The following is a 24,280-nucleotide window of genomic DNA, read 5'->3' on the forward strand; positions in this document are numbered from 1 at the left end:
AACCCATCTCCCACTCCCTCTGTTGTTTAGTTTTGCTTTGTTTTGTTTTTTCTCTTCATACTATTTGCTTTACTCCTCTACTAAGAGTAGGGCTAACTATAAGATCAATAAGTAAACTGATAATACATCATCATAAAAATTAAGAATGGGAATCTGAGAGTGATGAAGGGAGGGGTTGGAATGTGAGTGGGAGGGAGGGGAAACCCCACTTTGTTCCTAAATCTGTGTATATGAAATATATGGGCTGGCGCCATGGCTCACTAGGCTAATCCTCCACTGTGGCACCAGTACTCCAGGTTCTAGTCCCGGTTGGGGCACCAGGACTAGAACATAAGAATTCTGAGAAACCAAATTAGGTGGGAAAAAAAGGGAAACACAAGGACATACCCGCGTGACTTGCATTGGTCAAATAACCTGTGCTTATTAAAAATTAACCCTCCTAGGAGACTTTTCTTAGGATGTTTCTATTTGTAGACTCCTAAAGACAAGGTCAGGGAGGAAATAAAGGAGAAAGCCTCTCCCTAAAACTGAATTGAAAATTGTGTTTTCTCTGCACTGAGAAAAGTGTCCAGTGTCCATTCGAGATGAAACATGAAATTTTATTCATGGAAAACCTCCCATTCCTAGTGCTCCTAAATTAAGCTTAGACTTTATGCACTTCAGATGCAGTCATATTCAAATTCTCAGCTACAAGATTATGCATGTATGTGATCGCTGTGAGTAACTATGTGGAGCCAAAATCAAAGTCAATTTTCCCGAGTCAAAATAAATCAGAACATCAGTGTAATATTACCTGCACTGCTGTTTCTCTCTCTCATGTATGTATGTGTGTATATATATGTATATATGTATATATGTGTGTATATATATATATCTCCAAGTGAATATACTCCATATATCACAGAAGTATGAAATATAAAGAAATTTAAGTATTTGAGTTTAGTGATAGGTTCCTTCAATAGGATAGCAATATAAACGCAGGTTGAGCCAATCTTGGGACTACCTTCTCAAAAAAAAACTTTTCTTGTTATTTTACCATCTGAATTCTCTACATAAAGTCTGAACTGGAAAACACAGTCCCTGATCGCTCCAGGAGCACCTTAAGAATGTGTGTAAAGCAAGGCGCTCTCTAGAGTATGATACAGAGCATGATGTAAACACATGGAAGCGACACTGATAGACAGGAGAGAGGATGGGTATAAACGCATGCTGCCACCCACATGGACCCCTGAACTCAGGTGTGTGTACTGCTGAGTTATTTCAACGAGTCCTGCAAAATCAAAGACTTTTGTTTAAAAAAGACTAATGATCTTTGTGGAAGGCAAAATACTAGACTTCTAGTGTAAAATAAAAAATGGAATACACTCATGTGGCCCCTCTCCCTCCAAACTTATAAAAAATACAGTAACAAAACAGAGAAAACAACAGGGTTAGAATAGTTAGGTCAATCAATTTTTAAAACATGGAGACAAAGTGACAGGATTCACTGCTTTCCCAAATTTGACTGGCCTGAATCTTCTCCCAGGCCCATGTGCACACTTCGTTGTAAATTCCAGTTTTAGCAAATAGCCCTGCTAAGTCAGTTTGGCAAGAATAATTTTCCCCCAAAATATTATCATCTCAGCATCTGGCCAGGTTCCTCCTCCACAGGAGATTTCTGCTCACCTGGCCTTTCTTCAGCAAGACCCCTATGAGGCCAGTATAGCCAGAGTCGCCCTGCAGAAAGAATCTGTAGTTCTAGCTGTTTGGTTTCTTGTCCCAAGACCATGAAAAATGAAAAGCATGCACAAGGAAACGAGAAGAGAGAAACAAAGTTTTGATGAAGGGAAAGAAACTCCTATGTTGGGATGTTCCTGAGCAGGAATACTGTTAAGGACACGTTGTCTAGGATCTTATATCCTCTTGGCTAGGGGATGTCCTACAGGGTTTCACAAACATGTCTGTTAGTTACCTATGACGTTCTCATTGCTGGAGGGTTGGTATCTGGACCTGGGTGGGTCCAGCTGTAACCACATCTTGTTTTGCTTTCATAATGTCTCTTTCTCATTTTTGAGTAGTGGGGTCATTTTGTTCCAACCACGTCATTCTATACATCAGTCTTTCATCTCCTTCTGTGTATCAGGATTGAGTCCCTTGGGCTATTTGTCCCTGACGGCCCCAGGTATTCCCACACAGAGTAGGTCCACAAAGTATGGTCACAGTAGATGTTGCACTTGACACTGTTGCATGTCTATGTTTTTATTGTGAAAATCCAACAAGCTCACTGATCTTGGCCTTGGTATTCTACAGCCCTCTTTCTGTGGGACTCTGAGCAGATGGCCCCAGAAAATTTCCACAGGGAATGTGAGAGAAAGATATTTGTGGGCAGCAGAGATTCTATGAGGAACAACACAAATCTACTGAATGACCATGTGTGTCCATGTGATGGGCTGCCCATTCTATCTGAAATACAGAACTAGATTGGGCGGTGAGATGGAAACATAAAGGGTAAGCTGCAACTAAACTGGAGATAAATGCAGAGTTTTTTCTCAAGCAGAAAAACAAAGTGATATTGTGTAGAGATTTCAAAATACTAATAAAACAAACTAATTGAATACCAAAGATAAACCTTTAAAAAAACAGAAGAAAACCAGGTTTTCTTCTGAGTATGAGGGATTAGTGTCCTAAGCTCCCTGGCCCCAACCAGCACACACCACTGCAGATCACGTGTAAGCATCAGGTATTCCACTGAGCCCCAAAAGCATTATTAAAAAAAAAAAAACCCTGGCAGTTTTTAAAACTCCCTTGGACTGTGAGGAAATGGAGCTCGAAAAAGTGACAGAAAGAATTCAAAAGCATGATCATAAGGCTACTCAAAAATACAGAGAGACAGTTAATGAAATTCATAATCAGTTCCTGACATTGATGAGAAGTCAGCAAAGAGGTAGAGATACTGAAAAAGAGCCAAAAACAAATATCAGAAATAAGTCAAATAAAAAACACAGTGGAAAGCCTTAACAACTTGATGAATCAGAAGAAAGAATATCTGGTTCAGAATTCAAGTCTTTGGATATATCTCACTCAGAAAAAAATAAGAAGAAAAAAGTAAAAAGAATGAAACACTGTTTGAGAACTACAGAATGCCATCAGCCAACCAAATTTATGAGATTTTGTAGTTCCTGAAGGTAGGGAAGAAATAATGACTTAATAAACCTACAAACCTACTCAATGAAATAACTGAAGAAATGCCCCCATTTCAATGAAAGATATATACATCCAAATAGAGGGAGCACAAAAAACCCCAAATAGGCATGCTCATACAAGATCCTTACCATGACACACTGTAGTCAAACTTACCAAGTGAAACATAAAGAGATTGCCCTAGATTTTGCAAGACAGAAACACTAGATCAACTGTAACTTCCATTGATTGACAGCAGATTTCTAAAGAGAAACCCTTCAGACCAGGAGAGAATGGAGAGATATAGTCCAAGTCATGAAAGATGCCAACCCAGGATGCTTTACACAGTGATGCTGTCATTCATAAGTGAAGATGAAATAAAGATTTTGTAAGCAAGTAAAAATTGAAAGAATTTGTCACCACATCCAACTGTACAAATGATACTCAAATGTATACTACACACAGGGAGAGAGGAAGACAGCACCATGAAAGACTATGAGGGCAGAAACAAAGGAGATTCAAAACAAACATTAGGAATATTGGTGGGAAAATGGAAGGAACAATTCATTTCATACCAATAATAATCTTGAACGTAAGTGGACTATATTATCCAATTCAAATATACACACTGTCTGAAAGAAGTAAAAATGAAGACCCATCTATATGCTTCCTATAAGATACATATTTCACCAACAAAGGAACACACAGACTGAAAAAGAAGGCTCAAAAAAGATATTCCATGCAAACTGAAATCAAAAGCAAGCAGGAGTAGCTATATTCTTTTTTTTTATTAAACTTTTATTTAATGAATATAAATTTCCAAAGTACAGCTTATGGGTTACAATGGCTTCCCCCCTCCCATAACTTCCCTCCCGCCCGCAACCCTCCCCTTTCCCGCTCCCTTTCCCCTTCCATTCATGTAAAGATTCATTTTCAATTCTCTTTGTATACAGAAGATCAGTTTAGTATATATTAGGTAAAGATATCAACATTTTGCCCATATAGCAACATAAATTGAAAAAAACTACCATTGGATTACTAATTATAGCATTAAATAGCAATGTACAGCACATTAAAGACAGAGAACCTACATAATTTTTTTTAAATTAATTAATTTTCTATGCCATTTCCATTTTAACATCAGGTTGTTTTTTTTTTTTTCATTTCCAATTCTCTTTGTATACAGAAGATCACTTCAATATATAATTAGTAAAGACCTCATCAGTTTGTGCCCACACAGAAACACAAAGTATAAAAATACTGTTTCAGTACTAGTTATAGCATCACTTCGCTTTAAACGACACATTAGGGACAGATCCCACATGACAGGCAGAGTGGATAGTAAGAGAGAGAGAGACAGAGAGAAAGGTCTTCCTTTTTGCCGTTGGTTCACCCTCCAATGGCCGCTGCGGCCGGCGCATCGCGCTGATCCAAAGCCAGGAGCCAGGTGCTTCTCCTGGTCTCCCATGCGGGTGCAGGGCCCAAGGACTTGGGCCATCCTCCACTGCACTCCCAGGCCATAGCAGAGAGCTGGCCTGGAAGAGGGGCAACCGGGATAGAATCCGGCGCCCCAGCCAGGACTAGAACCCGGTGTGCCGGCGCCGCAAGGTGGAGGATTAGCCTGTTGAGCCATGGTGCCGGCCGAGGAGTAGCTATATTCTTACAGACAAAATAGATTTTATGACAAAAACTGTTAAAAGAGATGGTGGTCATTATGTAAAGATTAAGGAATCAATTCAACAAGAAGATGTGACTATAGTAAATGTACATGCAGGTAATGCTAAGACATCAAGTTTTATAAAACAAATGGTCTAAAAGAGAGACACGAGTTCTAATACAGTAATTATGGGAGAATTCAATATCCCACATCCATCAGTGGGCAGATCAACCAGGTAAACAAATCCAAAAAGAAACAACAGAACTGATCTACAGTATAGACCAAATGCACCTAATCTATGGAACATCCCATCTCACAGCTGTAGAATATACATTAATTTTATCAGAGCACAGAACATTATCTAGGATAGACCATATACTACTCTGTAAAACAAGTCTAAACAAATAAAAAAATGAAATCATATTATATGTTTCTTCTGACCTAAATGGAATGAACCTGGAAACTAGCCAAAAAACTCTAAATATATATAAACAACATGCTCTTGAATAAAAGTGACCCATGGAATAAATCAAAAGGAAAATTAAAAAATCCTTGAAATGAGTGAAAATAAAAATATAACATATTGAAACTTGTGAGATACATTTAAAGGATTGTATAAATAAAAACATTCAAAATAAACATGTAAACCAATGGAACAGAAGAGAAACCCAAGAAATTAACCCACGTATCAATAGCTAACTAATCTTTGATGAACAAGCTAAAACAAGCAGAAGTACAGTCCTTTCAACAAATGGTGTTGGAAAAATTGGATTCCCATACATAAGAGTTTGAAGCAAGTTTGCACCCTGTACAAAAGTCACCTCATAGTGAAGCAAAATGCTAATCTGAAGACATGATCCCATCAAATTACTAGATGAAAACGCAGGGGAATGTTGCAAAACATTAGTCTAGGCAAAGTTCTCTTGGATAAGACCACAGAGGCACAGGAACAAAAGCAAAAATAGACAAATGGAATTACATCACACTAAAACTTCTACACAGCTGGAAAACATTTAGCAAGATAAAGAGACAACTTGACTAAAGTAACAAGTGGGAGAAAAGAGTTGCAAACTATCCATCCAAAGAAAAATTAATATACAGAATATATATAGAGCTTATGAAATTAAACAACACAAAACGGACATTCCAGTACAAATATGGGGGGAGGATAAGAAGAGGCATTTTTCAAAGTATGAACTGCAAGTGGTTAACAGACCTATGGAAAAAATGCTCAGGATAACTGGCCATCAGCGAAATGCAAATGAAAAAAAACCACGATTAGGTGTCATCTCATCCCAGTTCGAATGGCTATCTAAAATCAAAAATACTAAGTGAAATAAGCCAAATCCAGAAAGGCAAACACCATGTGTTTTCTCTTACTGGTAGAAGTTAGAATATAGAAGTGTGTGAGAATTGTGGATGTCATATCGTTTGGTATTTAGTTATAGACACTGCTTCACTGAATCATGTATCATGAAGGACTGTCTGCCCTTCTTGCCTCCATGTTATGTTCACTGTCCTGAGTCACTGACTCTCTGATATCAGTGTCTCTAACTTCAAGAGAAAAGAGTGCGTGTGTGCATGTATGTAATGTAAAGATTTGACAACAACATGGCAACTTGCATGCATGTAATGTATACATTGAGGTAAACATGGCAACGTGAATGTATATAATGTATGCATTGACGTCCACATGGCAAAGTGTATGTATATAATGTACACATTGACGTCAACATGGAAAAATTTATGTATATAATGTATACATTAGCGTCAGCATGGCAACGTGCATGTATATAATGTAAACATTGATGTCAGCATGGCAACGTGTATGTATATAATGTACACATTGACATCAACATGGCAAAGTGTATGTATATAATGTACACATTGACATCAACATGGCAAAGTGTATGTATATAATGTACACATTGACGTCAACATGGAAAAATTTATGTATATAATGTATACATTAGCATCAGCATGGCAACGTGCATGTCTATAATGTATACATTGGCGTCAGCATGGCAACGTGCATGTATATAATGTACACATTGATGTCAATATGGCAACGTGTATGTATATAATGTACACATTGACGTCAACATGGAAAAATTTATGTATATAATGTATACATTAGCGTCAGCATGGCAACGTGCATGTATATAATGTATACGTTGGCGTCAGCATGGCAACATGCATGTATATAATGTACACATTGACATCAACATGGCAAAGTGTATGTATATAATGTAAACATTGATGTCAACATGGCAACATGTATGTATATAATGTACACATTGACGTCAACATGGCAAAGTGTATATATATAATGTACACATTGACATCAGCATGGAAAAATTTATGTATATAATGTATGCATTCATCCGCATGGCAAAGTATATGTATATAATGTACATGTTGACGTCAGCACGGCAAAGTGTTAAAAATACAAAACAAGAAAGATTGATTGTTTTCTCCATCAGATTTCTTTGGTCTCCTTGTGAAAAACATATATTTGATTATTTATCTATCTGGTATATATGCATGTAGGTATGTAGGCACACTATACAGAATCTATCTCTGTTCTTGATAGACATGATAAACACTCTCAGTAAACCAGTAAACTAAAAGCGTGAATATTCTGATCTATTTATCTATCTGTCTTTTCATGAATAACCTGTTTTTTTTAATATTGAGTACTATAAATTTGGACTAAGTTTTTATGTTTTGGTTGTTGTACATCTACTGCATTTCAACATAATTTTATTTTAAAAGTGACTCAATAATTTTTAGAAAAACTTGTGATGTTGGCTACTTTCACAAAGAGTCAATGGGCAGGGCTGGCGCTGTGGTGTAGCCAGTAAAGCCACCATCTGCAGTGCCGGCATTCCATAGGGTGCCAGTTCAAGTCCTGTCTGCTCTACTTCTGATCCAGCTCTCTGCTATGGCCTGGAATAACGGTAGAAGATGGCCCAAGTGCTTGAGCACCTGCACCTGCGTGAGAGACCCTGAAGAAGCCTCTGGCTCGTGGCTTCAGATCAGCGAAGCTCCGGCCATTGTGGCCATCTGGCGAATGAACCAGTGGATGGAAGACCTCTCTCTCTCTCTCTCTCTCTCTCTCTCTCTCTCTCTGTGTAACTCCGACTTTCAAATAAATAAATAAATCTTTAAAAGAAAAAAGAGTCAATAGACCCATATGGAAATGATTGATGCAATAAAGTCTTAGTCACGAACATGACATAATTTTCCACTTATTTGCATCTCTTACATTTTTCTCAGCAAGTAGGCATTTACCTTGCACACCCACATTTTGGAGTGCTTGACTTCTATGCCCACTTCATGTCATGACTCCGGCTTCCTGCCCTTGTGGTCCCAGAGTAGCACTGATGGCTCAAGTAGTTGGTCCCTGTGACATACATTGGAGATGGGACAAAGTTAGGGACAAATCCATCAAAAGACATGATTTGTAATCTTATTAACCCTGTCTGGCCTACTCATGATAAAACAGAAGAGCCATCAGAATGGTGAAATACTTAACTTGTTTTACAGCAAACAGAGAGCTCATAAGGATGGTGTCAGCACTCCCTTACTATTCTCATGATAAGACTGGAAGCACCCAAGGAATGGGTAGGCAGGCACTTTTGACCTTGCTAAAGATAACATTTGGGGAAAGCAAGCATTTTGCACCCTCCATTTCTCCATGACCAGCCTGACTGCCTATCAACCTAACTCCTCACAGTAAGTTTCAAGTTTATTGATTTTCTCTTATGTTTGTGTTTTCTATTTTGCTGACTTCTACATTTACTTTTTCCATTCTTTCACTAATATTGGCTTTGAATAGCATGGATTTTACTAGCTTCTTAAAGCAGTAGGTGAGATTGTTGATTGAAGAATCTTGTTCTTTCCTAATACAATCCTTAAAGGTGTGCTGTTTCATTTAAGGGCTTCGTTATTTAAATTGCTCAAATTTTAATATTTAACTGGATAGCATTATAGCCAGTGAATATAGCTTTCTTGTTTAAAATTATGCAAGTTCATAGACACATGCTTTATGACTTAGCATATGGTCTACCTTAGTGAATATTCCATATGGTTTGATTATAAAAAATTATTTTACTGTTGTTGGTATAGCATTTTGCAAATATTAATTAGGTCACATTGTTCCATGTGCATTTAAATCTTCAATACCAATTTTTTATGGACTCGTTCTATCATGGAAAATGGCTATTAAAGGTTTCAACTATGATTATGCATTTTAGTCACTAATAATTAGTCTATATTTCCCCTTAGTTAAATAAATTTTCCTTTCTTGTATTTGAGGCATTCAGTTTAAGTGCATTTACATTTTGATTAACTGATTTTTGTATTATAATAAAATATATTCCTTAGCAATATTAGTGCTCTCCTTTTTGAAGTCTATTTTATCTGCTATTAAGTTAGTCAAAGATTTTTACCACACTCAGTTTTTGCAGAGTACATTTTTCCATATTTTAACTTCCAAACACTTGTGTTTTGATATTTAAAGTGTGCTTCTTTTAAACAATATGTGTTGGCTTTTGCCTTTTCTTTCAGTCTCTGAAACTCTGCCACTTAATTGTTATATTTAGTGTATGTATTTTATAATAATCTCTATTTTTATATTCAAGTCTGACATAGTTGCATGAAATTTCTACTTGATATATCTGTTCTGTGTTCTTTTTTTCTCCTTCCTTGCATTTTTGGCTATTAAATTATTTTTTATTCCAATTATCTTCTCCATCAATCATTTAAGTATAATTCTGCATCATGTATATAAGAGTTGCTCACAGAGTTTAGAGTACATCCTAGTAACTAATCCTAGTATACTCAACAATATCCTAGTAATTCATAAAAAAATAAGGCTTCATATTTCCAGTAACAATATTCTTGCACATTTGCTCTTATTGAATCACTGATGTTTGTGTTACAGATTTCAAATTTCTGTAATTATTATCAAACAGACATAAGCTTTTAGAGACTTACACTACAGATGACTTTTGACTTTACAATGGTGCAATTCATTAGAAATCACATTCATTAGAAATTGATCTTAAAATTTTAATTTTTTTTTCTAGGCTTGCAATAGGAAGTGTGATAATTTGTATTGATTCTGGGCCATATAAAATGACTACCACTCCCAGTCAGCCACCTGCTCAGGAGGGCAAGTAACTGGCACTTTGCAATTCTGCGTTTCCAGAATATTTTGAATCTTGCATTTTGTATTTTACATTCCATTATATTCACAAAATTTCCATCTGTGTGTCTGCATGAGATACTCAGCATGTTAATATAAAATAGGCTTTGTGTGAGATGATTTTGCCCAAATTCAGGCTGAGTATTCTTAGCATGTTTAAGGTAGGCTATAACACTTGGTAGGCTGATGGCAGCAAGTGATAGTAGTTACAGGAAGTCTTCCAGGTGGGAAGATCTTCAGACAGGGCACAAGATAGAGAAACAGATACCTTCCACTCTCTGGGTCACTCCCTGGATAACCACAATGGTCAGCCTTGAGCCAGGCCAAAACAAGGAACCAGGGTCCACATCTGGGTCTCCCACGTGAGTAGCAAGACGCCAAGCACTTGGGCCATCTCTATTGCTTTTCTCAGATCATTAGCAGGGAGCTGGATCAGAAGTGGAACAGCCAGGACACAACTGGCACCCATATGGGATACTGCCATTGCAGATGGCAGCTTAACACACCATGCCACAACACCAGCCTCCAAATACCATTCTTGAGGACTCTGTATTCATTAATTGATTCTCTCCCCAAAGACCTCATCTTCTAATACCTAGGAATTAGGTCTTAACATAGGATTTTGGAGGTCATATATACATTGAACCCTTAGCAGATATAGATCTATACTGATTGATAGTGAATTTATCACTCTGGTCAAATGTGAAAAAAATTGGAAAGAAAAGGTGGAAAAATTGGTGGCTAGAAATTCTAGGGAAGAGACCTAGAGTTGGACATGTTGGAATGGGTGTAGTGTCTGAAAACTGTTGGACACTCAACGAGGAGTGTCCCAGAGGAGAAAGCATTCAGAAGCCAGGGAGACTTGGTGGTGACCTGCGGATGTTGTTTTCTTGCTCAACCTGGGTTTTACTGAGGCTTGAGTGGAATATAGCCCTGTTAGCAGGAAAGGGAGCCATGTGGGCTCTCAGCCACAGACATGTCGCAATGCTTATTTGTTAAAGATGCCACTGAAGTGCAACTTGCCAGTAGCAGATCCACCTGAGCTCCTAGCATGGCATTGCTCCTGAAAGGAACAGACGCACACCTGTGGCAGATTGACTATACACAGGCCCTTCTATTCCAGTGTTTTGTCCGAGCCAGAGCACACATTTAGTCTGCCCACAGTTCTTGTGTCAGCATCACCATCTCAGGCCAGCAGGATGCTTGTCGCATGCCAAGGTATTCCAGAAAACACTTTCTACCGAGAACATTTTTATGCCCCCCCCCCAAAAGAAATGCTGCAATGGGCTCACACACATGGAATTCAGGGCTGCTGCTGTCTCCAGAGCCTCTTGCCTTATGGAAGTGTGGGATGGCTGGTTGAAGACTAAGTGCCAGGGCCAACAACACCAGTAAGTCTAGGATGGTTGTAATCAAAATGCGATTTAATTGTTTCAACTAGAAACTAATGTTAGAAACTGTGCTCATTTTTGTTGCTGCATCATATGTGACTATAAATTTATCAGGTCAAAATAACATCCTTTGTTATACCACCATTTCAGTGGGTGAAGTTTCTGGGCGTGGCTTATCTGAATCTGCTATGTAGAGTATCACACGGCTGTGATCAGGGTGTGGGTTGTGGCTGGGATCTCATCTCCGACTCAGGGTTCTCACTGTCCAGGCTCATAGTTTGTGTGCTGTGTTTATTTCCTCACATCTGCAAACTGCATGTTGACGAGCACCTCTAGGACAGAAGGAGAGAGCAGTGCTGCCTTCCAAACCTGCATAGACACTCAACCGATGAGGCCATGCCCACCCATGGGCTTTTGGATTAACTCACCATCTTTCACAAAGGGCCTCTGTCACATAAGCAAAAGTCCCTTTACCATTGTCTTAGAACAGAACCTAAGCACGATGTGGATCTACCAGGTATGCAGGCTCCACCCAGACTGTGAAGTAGATGCACTCAGAGCCATGACAAGCATCTTGGAATTCTGGGTCCTGCAGGTGCCCAAACTACATGATCCAGAACACAGGATCTGGCCTCCTTTGACATTTTACTTCCCTGTTCAGGGAGAACATATGATATTTTTCCCTTTGGCTTAATTCACTCAGCTTAATTCACTTAATTCACTCCAGATTCCTTCACTTTGTTGCACATGACCAGAATTCATTGTTTTTTTACTGCTGTATAGTATTCTATGGAGTACATGTCCCATAATTTCTTTATCCAGTCTACTGTTGATGGGCATTAGGTTGACTCCAGGTCTTAGCTATTGTGAATTGAGCTGCAATAAACATTGAGGTGAAGACAGCTTTTTTGTTTGCCAATTTAATTTCCTTTGGGTAAATTCCAAGGAGTGGGATGGCTGGGTTGTGTGGTAGGGTTATATTCAGGTTTCTGAGGAATCTCCAGACTGACTTCCATAGTGGCTTTACCGGTTTGCATTCCCACCAACAGTGGGTTAGTGTCCCTTTTTCCCCACATCCTCTCCAGCATCTATTGTTGGTTGATTTCTGAATGTGGGCCATTCTAACCAGGTGAGGTGAAACCGCATTGTGGTTTTGATTTGCATTTCCCTGATTGCTGGTGATCCTGAACATTTTTTCATGTGTCTGTTGGTCATTTGGATTTCATCTTTGAGAAATGTCTATTGAGCTCCTTGGCCCATCTCTCAAGTGGGTTGTTTGTTTTGTTGTTGTTAAGTTTCTTGATCTCTTTGTAGATTCTACTTATTAATCTTTTATCTATAGAATAGTTTGCAAATATGTTTTCCCATTCTGCCGGTTGCCTCTTCACTTTCCTGACTGTTTCTTTTGAAGTACAGAAACTTCTCAATTTGATACAATCCCAAATGTTAATTTTGCTTTGACTGCCTGTGCTGTTGGAGTATTTTCCAAGAATTCATTGCCAGTACCTATATCTTGCAGGGTTTCTCCAATGCTCTCTAATAATTTGATGGTGTCGGGTCACAGATTTAGGTCTTTAATCCATGTTGAATGGATTTTTGTGTAAGGTGTAAGGTAGGGGTCTTGCTTCATGCTTCTGCACATGGAAATCCAGTTTTCCCAGCACCATTTATTGAATAGACTGTCCTTACTCCAGGGATTGGTTTAGATCCTTGATCAAATATAAGTTGGCTGTAGATGTTTGGATTGATTTCTGGTGTTTATATCCTGTTCCATTGGTCTATCCATCTGTTTCTGTACCAGTACCATGCTGTTTTGATAACAACTGCCCTGTAGTATGCCCTGAAATCTGGTATTGTGATGCCTCTGGCTTTATTTTTGTTGTGCAAGTTTGCTTTAGCTATTCGAAGTCTCCTGGTCTCCACATGAATTTCAGCATCATTTTTTAGAAATCTGCGAAGAATGTCTTTGGTATCTTGATTAGTATCATATTGAATCTATAAATTGCTTTTGGGAGAATGCATATTTTGATGATGTTGATTCTTCCAATCCATGAGGATGGAAGATTTTTCCATTTTTTGGTTTCCTCTTCTATTTCTTTCTTACTGTTTCTTTCTCATCATAGAGATCTTTGACGTTCTTGGTTAAGTTTATTCCAAGGTTTTTAATTGTTTTTGTAGCTATTGTTAATGGGAGTGATCTTAGAAGTTCTTTCTCAGCCGTGGCATTGCCTGTGTATACAAAGGATGTTGATTTTTGTGCATTGATTTTATATCCTGCTACTTTGCCAAACTCTTCTACGAGTTCCAATAGACTCTTAGTAGAGTTCTTTAGATCCCCTAAATAATCATATCATCTACAAAGAGGGATAGTTTGAGTTCTTCCTTCCCAATTTGTATCCCTTTAATATATTTTTCTTGCCTGATGGCTCTGGCTAAGACTTTGAGAACTATATTGAATAGCAGTGGTGAGAGTGGACATCCCTGTCTGGTACCAGATCTCAGTGGAAATGCTTCCAACTTTTCCCCATTCAATAGGATGCTGGCCATGGGTTTTTCATAAATTGCTTTGATTATATTGAGGAATGTTCTTTCTATACCCAGTTTGCCTAGAGTTCTCATCATGAAAGAGTGTTGAATTTTATTGAATGCTTTTTCTGCGTCTATAGAGATAATCATATGGTTTTTCTTCTGCAGTTTGTTAATGTGGTGTATCACATTGATTGCTTTGCGAACATTGAAGCATCCCTGCATACCAGGGATAAATCCCACTTGGTCTGGGTGGATGATCTCTCTGATGTGTTATTGGATTCTATTGGCCAGAATCTTATTGAGAATTTTTTCATCTATGTTCACCAGGGATGTTGGTTTGCAATTCTCTTTCAATGCTGCATTTTTCAAGTTTAGGAATTAAGGTGATGCTGGCTTCATAGAAAGAATTGGGATGAATCTCTCGTTTTTGATTGTTCTGAATAGTTTGAGAAGAATGAGAGTTAGTTCTTTAAATGTCTGGTAGAATTCAGCAGTGAATCCATCTGGTCCTGGGCTTTTCTTTGTTGGGAGGGCCTTTATTACTGATTCAATTTCTGACTTGGTTATGGGTCTCTTTAGGTTTTCTATCTCTTCATGGTTCAAATTAGGTGGGTTGTTTGTGTCCAGGAATCTATCCGTTTCTGATAGATTTCCCTGTTTGCTGGCATACAACTCTTTGTGGTAATTTCTGATGACTCTTTTATTTCTGTGGTGTCTGCTGTTACATTCCCTTTTTCATCTCTGACTTTATGGATTTAGGTCTTTTCTCTTCTTTTTTTAGTTAGTTGAGCCAATGGTGTGTCAATTTTGTTTATTTTTTCAAAAAAACATCTCCTCGCTTTGCTGATCTTTTGTAATTTGGATTCAATTCTGTTGATTTCTTCTCTAATTTTAATTATTTCTCTTCTCCTACTAGATTTGGGTCTGGTTTGCTGAAGTTTTTCTAGATCCTTGACATACATTGATAGCTCATTTGCTTGGTGCCTTTCCAATTTCTTGACGTAGACACCTATTGCTATAAACTTTCCTCTTAACACTGCTTTTGCTGTATTCCATAAGTTTTGATATGTTCTGTTGTTATCCTCATTTACTTCCAGAAAGTTTTTGATTTCTCTTTTGATTTCTTCTATGACCCAGTGTTCATTCAGGAGCACCTTCAGTCTCCATGTGCTTTCATATGCTCTAGGGATTCCTGAGTTGCTAATTTCCAGCTGTTTTGTGTTGTATGTGGATTGTCCCCTCAGACTGAGTGTGTACGTGTCTCTGTCTTTCTTAGTCGAAAAATAAAGAGCCACAAGGTCAAGAGATTTCCCCTCCTTGGTTCTCACTACCAGAATGCCAACTCTTCAACAAGAAAATTTCACCCTCAATTAACACACAATTATTCTTAGGCATTTAAAATTAACTGAAAAGTGATCCCTCTTAAATATAAGAGTGGTAATAATAGATAGAAGAGATGTACAGTCTGGCACATGCTCAATCGGACTTTCCCCAAATGGTGGAGTTAGAAATGTGCTAGGGGATTCCAATTCAATCCCGTCAAGGGTGGCATGTACCAATGCCATCTCACCAGTCCAAATGATCAGTTTCAGTTCATAATTGACCATAATGATAGGATTAAGAGTCAAAGGGATCACATAAACAAGACTAGTGTCTGCTAATACTAACTGATAGGATTAAAAAGGAGAGAATGATCCAACATGGGAAGCAGGATACACAGCAGACTCCTAGAATGGCAGATGTCCTAAACAGCACTCTGGCCTCAGAATCAGCCCTTAAGGCATTTGGATCCAGCTAAAAAGCCCATGAGAATATTTCAGGCATAGAAAGCCAAGACATTCTGGGAAAAAAAAAAAAAAAACCTAAATGAACGATGAAAGATCTCTGCGAGTGAGATCCCAGGGGAAAGAACAGGTCATCAAAGAAGGAGCTACCTTTCTCTGAAGGGAGGAGAGAACTTCCACTTTGATTATGACCTTGTCTAAATAAGATCGGACTTGGTAAACTCAAAAGGCTTCCATAGCCTTGGCAACTCATGACAAGAGCCTAGGGTGATTACTGACGCCATAAACAAGAGTGTCGATTGTTAAGTCAACAACAGGAGTCACTGTGCACTTACTCCCCTCCCCTTGTAGGATCTCTGTCCTTAATGTGTTGTACAATGTGAATTAATACTATAACTAGTACTCAAACAATACTTTACACTTTGTGTTTCTGTGTGGGTGCAAACTGTTGAAATCTTTACTTAATATATACTAAATTGATCTTCTGCATATAAAGATAATTGAAAATGAATCTTGATTTGAATGGAATGGGAGAGGTAGCGGGAGAGGAGAGGGTTGTGGGTGGGAGAGAAATTATGGGGGGAATGCCACTATAATCCAAAAGTTGTACTTTGGAAATTTATATTTATTAAATAAAAGTAAAAAAAAAAATACTGATTTGATCAATCATAGGTTTGTGAATGTTGCCCAAAAAAGAGTTAAATTTTGAAGAAATAGACTTAACAATTAGTACTATTTCAGTACAACAGGACTTTCTATGCCACTAGTGAGCCACTGGGTATAAATTACAATTTTTAAATTATAAAAATGTACACAATACCTGTGTGTATGTTTTCATAATAAGCAACAAGTACAATTTCTCACTTATAATTGAAAAAAAAGAAAATTTCATGTTTGTCAGATCATCTCACAGGCAAGAAGTTCGTGTTTTACAGGTCTGGGAAAATGAGCTCAGGAAACAAGAAAAAGGGAGGCCTTGAGGTTAAAAGCTTCCATTCAAGTCTTCTTTCTCCACTCTGCAAATTTCCACTCATGTCTTCTCCTAGCTTTCCTTTTTCGAAGCCATCAGATAAATATCATATATGTTTTGTATATGGCTTCTACACAACAGATGCCCAAAGGCAACATTTGCAATAAATCCAAGTCCTTTGATCAACCAGGAATGAAGCCAGAGCCAACTTTTGTACAACAATTGCAGTCATCTTTAGGTGGTTATGACTTTCCTAGATCCAATCCCTGTTTTCAAAGCCAATCAATGTTTTCAATATCTTCTCAAGGAACACTTACTACAAATGGAATTGAATGTGCTTTCCTTGGAGAAATTGGGATTTCTGATGGAAGCTCAAACCTCTTCCTAAATATTTTGAGGATTTCCAAGTTACTGAAAACTACCAACACTATCCCCAAACCTGTCAGGACATTTGTACACACACAGAGAGTCTGCTGCTGGCACTTTTGTTTTTAACCAGCTCTTAGGATGGTCCCTGAAGTCATTGTAGACCTACAGGGCTGTACACTAACCAGCCCCAGTATGTGAGTGTGCCAGCTGGAGCCACGCAGCCTGTCGGCATATGGACAGTGTTAAAATGGGTAAAGCTCTTCCAAAGCCTGGAGGAATGCAGACCGCTGGAGCACCATAAATTAGACTGATGACACTCATTCGCTTTGGGCCTGCTCCAACACAACATTCTGTTCTGCCCCGTATCCAGTTGGTTTGACTTGGTACAATTCCTGAAAATAAGGGCCAAATGTCCAGCACTGCCAAGCTGAATGCCATTTCCATTTTGGATGGAAATTAGCAATTCAAATCTAATTCTACTCTAAATCTTTCAGAATCATTTGTAAAGATAACCTGATTTTTGGTAAAGCTGGGGTGATTCTGACAGTATTCGTTGCTAATTGTTGACATTCAATAACCATTAATTAACTTTGAAAAATCAATTCTTTCTACTGACGATGGCAGGTTAACAATTTTAACCTAAGTGAAGAATATAACTATTTTTGTAGGACTGAGTAAAATACAACCAAGATGATTCAAGTAAAGAAGGCAATTGCACCAGGCACAAGTTCTGAGGACCTAATGTGCATCAAGCTTGAGATACTCCATTTCAGGGAGCTGCTGTCAACAAGCTGTGTGTTCTGTAATTACATGCACAGACTGATCTTCTTAAATTGTTTCCTAAAGTCACAAAGGGAAAGCTTGGGTTTTTGTTCTTTTTTTAAAATTGCTGAGCCATTACAATCTTTATTTCAAAAGCAGAACTCCAGTCTCTACTATCTCTAGGAATTTTCAAACTTAGATGAGCTGAAATACCAAACCAGTGTGTTCAACATTCTTGTTTTAAGATTTCAATAGCTTCCAAAATCTAAAATTTCTTATTAAATATTTGGAAGTTAGCAAAACATATCAGTTTGACTCATACTTTCAACATTGATAATTTAATATAAATTTTTTATTATTTTAATCAAAGTAAACAAAATACAGAAACCCTTTTCCCTGTGGCACATTTATTTTTGATAAAGATTTTGACAAAAACAATCAGCTGATCATCTCATCTTGGTTAACTATGGGTATATTTTTATTAAAAAACACTTTACTTTTAAATGTGATATATTTCACTTATGTGTGTATACATATGTGTGTGTATGTAGTACTTAAAGCAATTATAGAAGCGGCATAAGGGAAATATTAGGACTAATTTGTTACTAAAAAGTACTTTGTATCACCTATGAAGTAGCTGAATGTTACTTGAAAGCAAAGTTGGATTACTTATAACATATGTATCATAAATTCCAAAAAATTAAAGACTATGAAAATTAAATTCATAGCCCAAGAAAAGACAAAATGATTAATCATAAATTGAATAATATAAGTACTCTTTAAAAAAAAAAATCATGAAATGCCGGCCGGGCACCGTGGCTTAACAGGCTAATCCTCCGCCTTGCGGCGCCGGCACACCAGGTTCTAGTCCCGGTCCGGGCGCCGGACTCTGTCCCGGTTGCCCCTCTTCCAGGCCAGCTCTCTGCTATGGCCCGGGAGGGTAGTGGAGGATGGCCCAAGTGCTTGGGCCCTGCACCCGCATGGGAGACCAGGAGAAGCACCTGGCTCCTGGCTTCGGATCAGCACGATGCACCGGCCACAGCGGCCATTGGAGGGTGAACCAACGGCAAAAAGAAGACCTTTCTCTCTGTCTCTCTCTCTCACTATCCACTCTGCCTGTCAAAAAAAAAATCATGAAATGCCAGAAAGTCTGAAAGACAAATAACTACAAAGAACAGCAACAACAACACCAAACAGTAACAAATATAATAGATGTTAATATAATTCTATCATCAATCACCTTGAAGGTGAGTGACCTAAACACACAAAATTTAAAAGTAGATTATCTGCATTAACCAAAAAAAAAAAAAAGACACAACTATATGCTGCCTACAAGAGATCCATATTAAATATAAATACACACATAGATTAAAGATAAAAGAATGAAAAATATACACAAAGATAATATTAATCAAAATAGGCCAGGGGGCAGAACAGGATGGCAGCTGAGTTGGATGACCTGGCATTGTCTCCTCATAAAACACTGTGTTCAATGCCTATTCACACAGCAAGTCACCTCACAAGAACTATGGGAGCCAGATGAGAGATCACAGGGGCCAGTATTGGTATAATCATGATAAAAGACACATGAAAGAAAACACCATCCCTCACCTGGCCCCCAGTAGTGCAGCATGGAGAGAGATGTCTTAGTGACCACTATGGGGAGGGAGAGGAAACTGAATCCAGATTTTTAGACTTGAAAGCCAGAAGCAATCAATCATGATAAAGATCATTGCTAGACAGAGACCCACAGCACCTGCCCCTGACCACACTAAGCTTTGGACTCTTCATAGGCAGACACACCTACACCGGTGCCAGGGTGAGTACCATGAGCCCAGTCAATTGCATCTATAACCCAGAAAGCATCCTCTGGGGATGCTTGCAGTGGCCCTGGCTGTAAGCGCACCTCTGCAGCAGACAGCACCTAGAAGTGCCTGATTTGGTCCTACTTCCAAGCTTCAGTGTTCATAGGGGGCTGAGGCTCCAGACGTGACCTAACGTTGTGGTGCCTGTAGTCACAGTCCTATGAAACTGTGTCTACCAGGGGGAGGTTTGCAGGGAAGGGTTACATCATTTTGGTTCTTTTTAATTCAAAATGCTCAAAACTTTTGAACAACATACCAATTGCAGACTGGGGACAAACTGGGCTTGCAGTGTCCTTTAGGGTTGAAACAGTGACAAGAAACCATGAGCAGATGGCAAAACGCAACTTCCTCTAGTACTGAATCAGCAAAAGGAGTCTCAGGCTCAGAGAAAATAACAATATTCAGAATTTCCAGAAGGACAGCAACAATCATCAGATTGTCAGGACTGGAAAAATATCTCATTTTTCAGGGCATAGATAATGCCATTGGCCAGCCAACATCAAGAATTTTCTGGGAAATATGACCTCATGAAATGAACAAAACAGGGAGGAAGAATCAACTAGATAGCAACTGATATTTGCAAACTGTCAGTAGAAGAAGTAAAAATAACACTTTTATGGAAACTCAGATAACTTTAGTACTCTATCAGAGATGGAAAAACATTATTTAAAAATCCAACAGAAATCTTTGAAATGAAAATTACACTAAGTGTAGTTAAAGATGCAAAAAATGTTATCAGTAGCAGAATTGATCAAGCAGAAGAATGAATCAGTGAGCTTGAAGAAAGGCTGCTTGAAAAAACATTGTTGGAGAAGAATTTTTAAAAAGCATGTAGAGGAATTAAGAATACAGAAGGGGGCCAGCGCCATGGCTTACAGGCTAATCCTCCACCTTGCGGCACTGGCACACCGGGTTCTAGTCCCGGTTGGGGCACCGGCCTCTGTCCCGGTTGCCCCTCTTCCATGCCAGCTCTCTGCTATGGCCCGGGAAAGCAGTGGAGGATGGCCCAAGTGCTTGGGCCCTGCACCCACATGGGAGACCAGGAGAAGCACCTGGCTCCTGGCTTCGGATCAGCACGATGCACCAGCCACAGCGGCCATTGGAGGGTGAACCAATGGCAAAAGGAAGACCTTTCTCTCTGTCTCTCTCTCTCTCACTATCCACTCTGCTTGTCAAAAAAAAAAAAAAAAAAGAATACAGAAGTGAACTTTAGGGCAGCAAGAAAGGAGCAGTATCTCAGTTACTGCAGTTCAGGAGTGACTTGAAAATGCCAAAGGGGTAGGAAGCATATATTCAAAAAAAAAATAATGATAGAAAACTTCCCAAATCTGGAGTAAGATACAACTATCCAGATACAGGAAGGTCAAAGGTCACCAGGGAGTTTCAGTACAGCCATTTTTACCCAAAGACAGTATAATCAGGCTCTCTGGGATTAAGGATAAAAGACGATTCTCCAGCCTCCAAGATAAAAGAAAGGAGTAACACGTAAAAGAGACCCAGTTCATCTGAATGCAGATTTCTTAGCAGAAACCTCACAGATCAGGAGGGAGTGTGAGGAGACTTTTCCAGTACTGAAGGAAAAATATTTCCAGCCAAAAACTCTGTACCCAGAAAAACTCTCCTTCTGCTCTAATATTGTAACTCATTTATATTTTTAGAATAAAGACCAAAATGTAATTACTATATGGAAGATGTTAGGAGACAGACATATAGAAAGAAGTAAAACGTAGAATCCAAAATTCAAAATGTGGGGAGCATTGAACACAATGTGGCAATTTTTCATCAACATTTCTTTTTGTTGAATCTTTTTTATTGTTCATGTAAAGTAAGAACTTCCATGTATTTAATATAAAAATCTTAAGAATATAATTACACTTCCCACCCTTCCTCTCTCCCTCACTCTCACCCTTCTTCCTCTTTCTTTCTTATTTTTCTTTAATTATTGAAATGACATATGTTCATTTACCTTATTATCACAAGTATAGTCAAGCCTAAATAAGGAGTTCAACAAGTAGTAAGCAGAAAAATCACTCTTCCTCAGGAATATGGACAAGGGCTATACACAATAATCAAATCTCAAAATGTCAAGTTCATTATATACATTGCATTTTTTTACTCTATATATTAGTAAACACAGTTAAGGGAAAACATGATATTTTTATGTCATTTTTGTCTCTCTCCTTATCTTATAATCAACTTTAAGATGTTGTCAAGACAATGACGTTGTTATAGCCAAAATAATTATTTCCTAAGCTGTATGGTAATCACAAAGCAAAACCCTAAAATAAACTGATCAAAACAATAAACAAAACAGAAAGAAAGAAGGGAGCTACAATAAAAATGCACTCCTGGGAATTTATCCAAGGGAAATGAAATCAGCAAATAAAAAGAGTTATCTGCACCTCCATGTTTTATTACACCTCAATTCACAATAGCTAAGACATGGAATCAACCTAAACGCCAGTCAACTGAAGACTGGATAAAGAAATTATGGGATATATACTCTCTGGAATACTACACAGTGGTAAAAAAAAAATGAAATCTGCTCATTTGCAACAAAATGGATGAATCTGGAAAACATCATACTTAATGAAATAAAGCAGTCCCAACAGGACAAGTTTCATATGTTCTCCTTGATCTGTTACAGCTAACAGAGCACCTAAAAGGAAACCTGTAGAAGTGAAATTGACACTTGAGAAGCAATGACTTGGAACAGTCCCTTATCTTGACTGTCGAGGAACAGTTTTTTTTTATTTTTTCTCTTTTTCATACTCTATGTTGAAGTTTTTACTTAACACAGATTTAATCATATGTGTATAATGTCAATTGAAAATATATCTCAGTAAAAAATAAAGGGGGGAAGAGAGGGAGAAGGAAGTTTGTAACTGTAAAGCTGTATAGTTCTGCATACATTTTTAGAGACTTACTTCAAAGGATAAACTGTAAAAACTTGCCATGGGACCCCAAATCCCATTAAGTAGAGTGGTAAAATGGTATCTTAAGTGTTAAAGTGATCATATAGATATGATTAAGTGCTAATGGGATCATATAAATAAGATCAAATGCCTGATAATAATAGACAGAATTAAAAAGTTGAGAATGTTCCAACATGGGAAGCAGTCCACACAGCAGGTTCATAGAATGACAACTTCTTTAAATAGCACTCTGACCTCAGAATCAGCCCTTACGGCATTCTGGTCTGGCTAAAAAAAAACCCATGAGAGCATTTCAGGCATGGAAAGTCAAGACACGATGGCAAAGATATGGCCTGCAAGAAGGATCTCTGTGAAAGAGACCCCAATGGAAAGAAGTGGCCATCAGAGAAGGATGTACTTTTCTCTGAAGGGAGGAAAGAACTTCCATTTTGTTTATGGTCTTGTCTAAGTACTGACAGAGATTGTTGATTCAAGAGCTCACATAGCCTAGGCAGCTCATGTCAAGAGCCCTGGGTGATCACTGATCTCATACATTGGAGTGTTAATTGTTAAATTAAAAACAGGAGTCACTGTGAACTTATTTCCCATGCAGGACTTATGTACTCAATGAGCTATATCATGATAATTAACTATAAAACTTGTTCTCAAGCAATTTTTGTGCTTATGTGTGCAAATTATTGAAATCTTAGTATAGAGTTGGTCTTCTGTGTATAAAGTGAATTAAAAATTAATGTTAATGGAGAATTAGACTGGGAATGGGAGACGGAGGAGGAGGTAGGGTGGGAGTGAGGGTATGCTGGAAAGAATCACTATATTCCTAAAGTTGTACTTATGAAACTTGCACTCATTAAATAAAAAATTGTTATGGGAAAATAATGGTTGTAGTAAGACATCATCTGCCAATAATTAATTTCAATGTGCTAAATTGCTCAGTTAAGGAAATAATGAGCCAAATGCATAAAGAATCAAAATAGAACTATATGTTGCTTTCAAGAAACTTACTTCTCTAAGGATGCACATAGACTGAAAGTATGCAAAAAATTACATACAAACAGAATAAAGAAGAAAACAGGTGTAGCCACACTTCTAGCAGATACAATAGATTTTAAATCAAAAGCAGTAAAATGAGAAAAGAATAATTCAATCCTGGCAGAGAAAATAACATTTTTTAATTGTTTTATTATTTTTTTTATTTGAGAAGTAGTGTTACAGAGAGAAAGGTCTTCCAATCCACTGGTTCACTCACCAAATGGCCACATCTAAATCTAGGAGCCAGGAGCTTCCTCTGGGTCTCCCACACAGGTACAGGGGACCAAACACTGGGGCCATCTTCTACTGTTTTCCCAGGCCATAGTAGAAGCTGGATCAGCACCTTCCAAAGATTAAGAATGTTGTGATTAAGTGGGATTCATCTCAAGGATGCAAAGCTGATTGAATGCTTACCCATCAATAAACGGAATACACTGCATCAGCATAGTGAAGGACAAAAAGCATATGATTTTTCTCAACAGCTGCAGAAAAGGTACTTTTTAGAGATTTTTATTTGTTTATTTAAGAGATAGTGCTGTAGACAGATAGAGGGAGAGGCAGAAAGAAAGGTCTTCCATCTGCTGGTTCACACCCCAAATAACTGTAACAGATGGAGC

The sequence above is a fragment of the Lepus europaeus genome, chromosome 3, assembly GCF_033115175.1.
Source record: "Lepus europaeus isolate LE1 chromosome 3, mLepTim1.pri, whole genome shotgun sequence".
In the NCBI taxonomy this organism is placed as follows: Eukaryota; Metazoa; Chordata; class Mammalia; order Lagomorpha; family Leporidae; genus Lepus; species Lepus europaeus.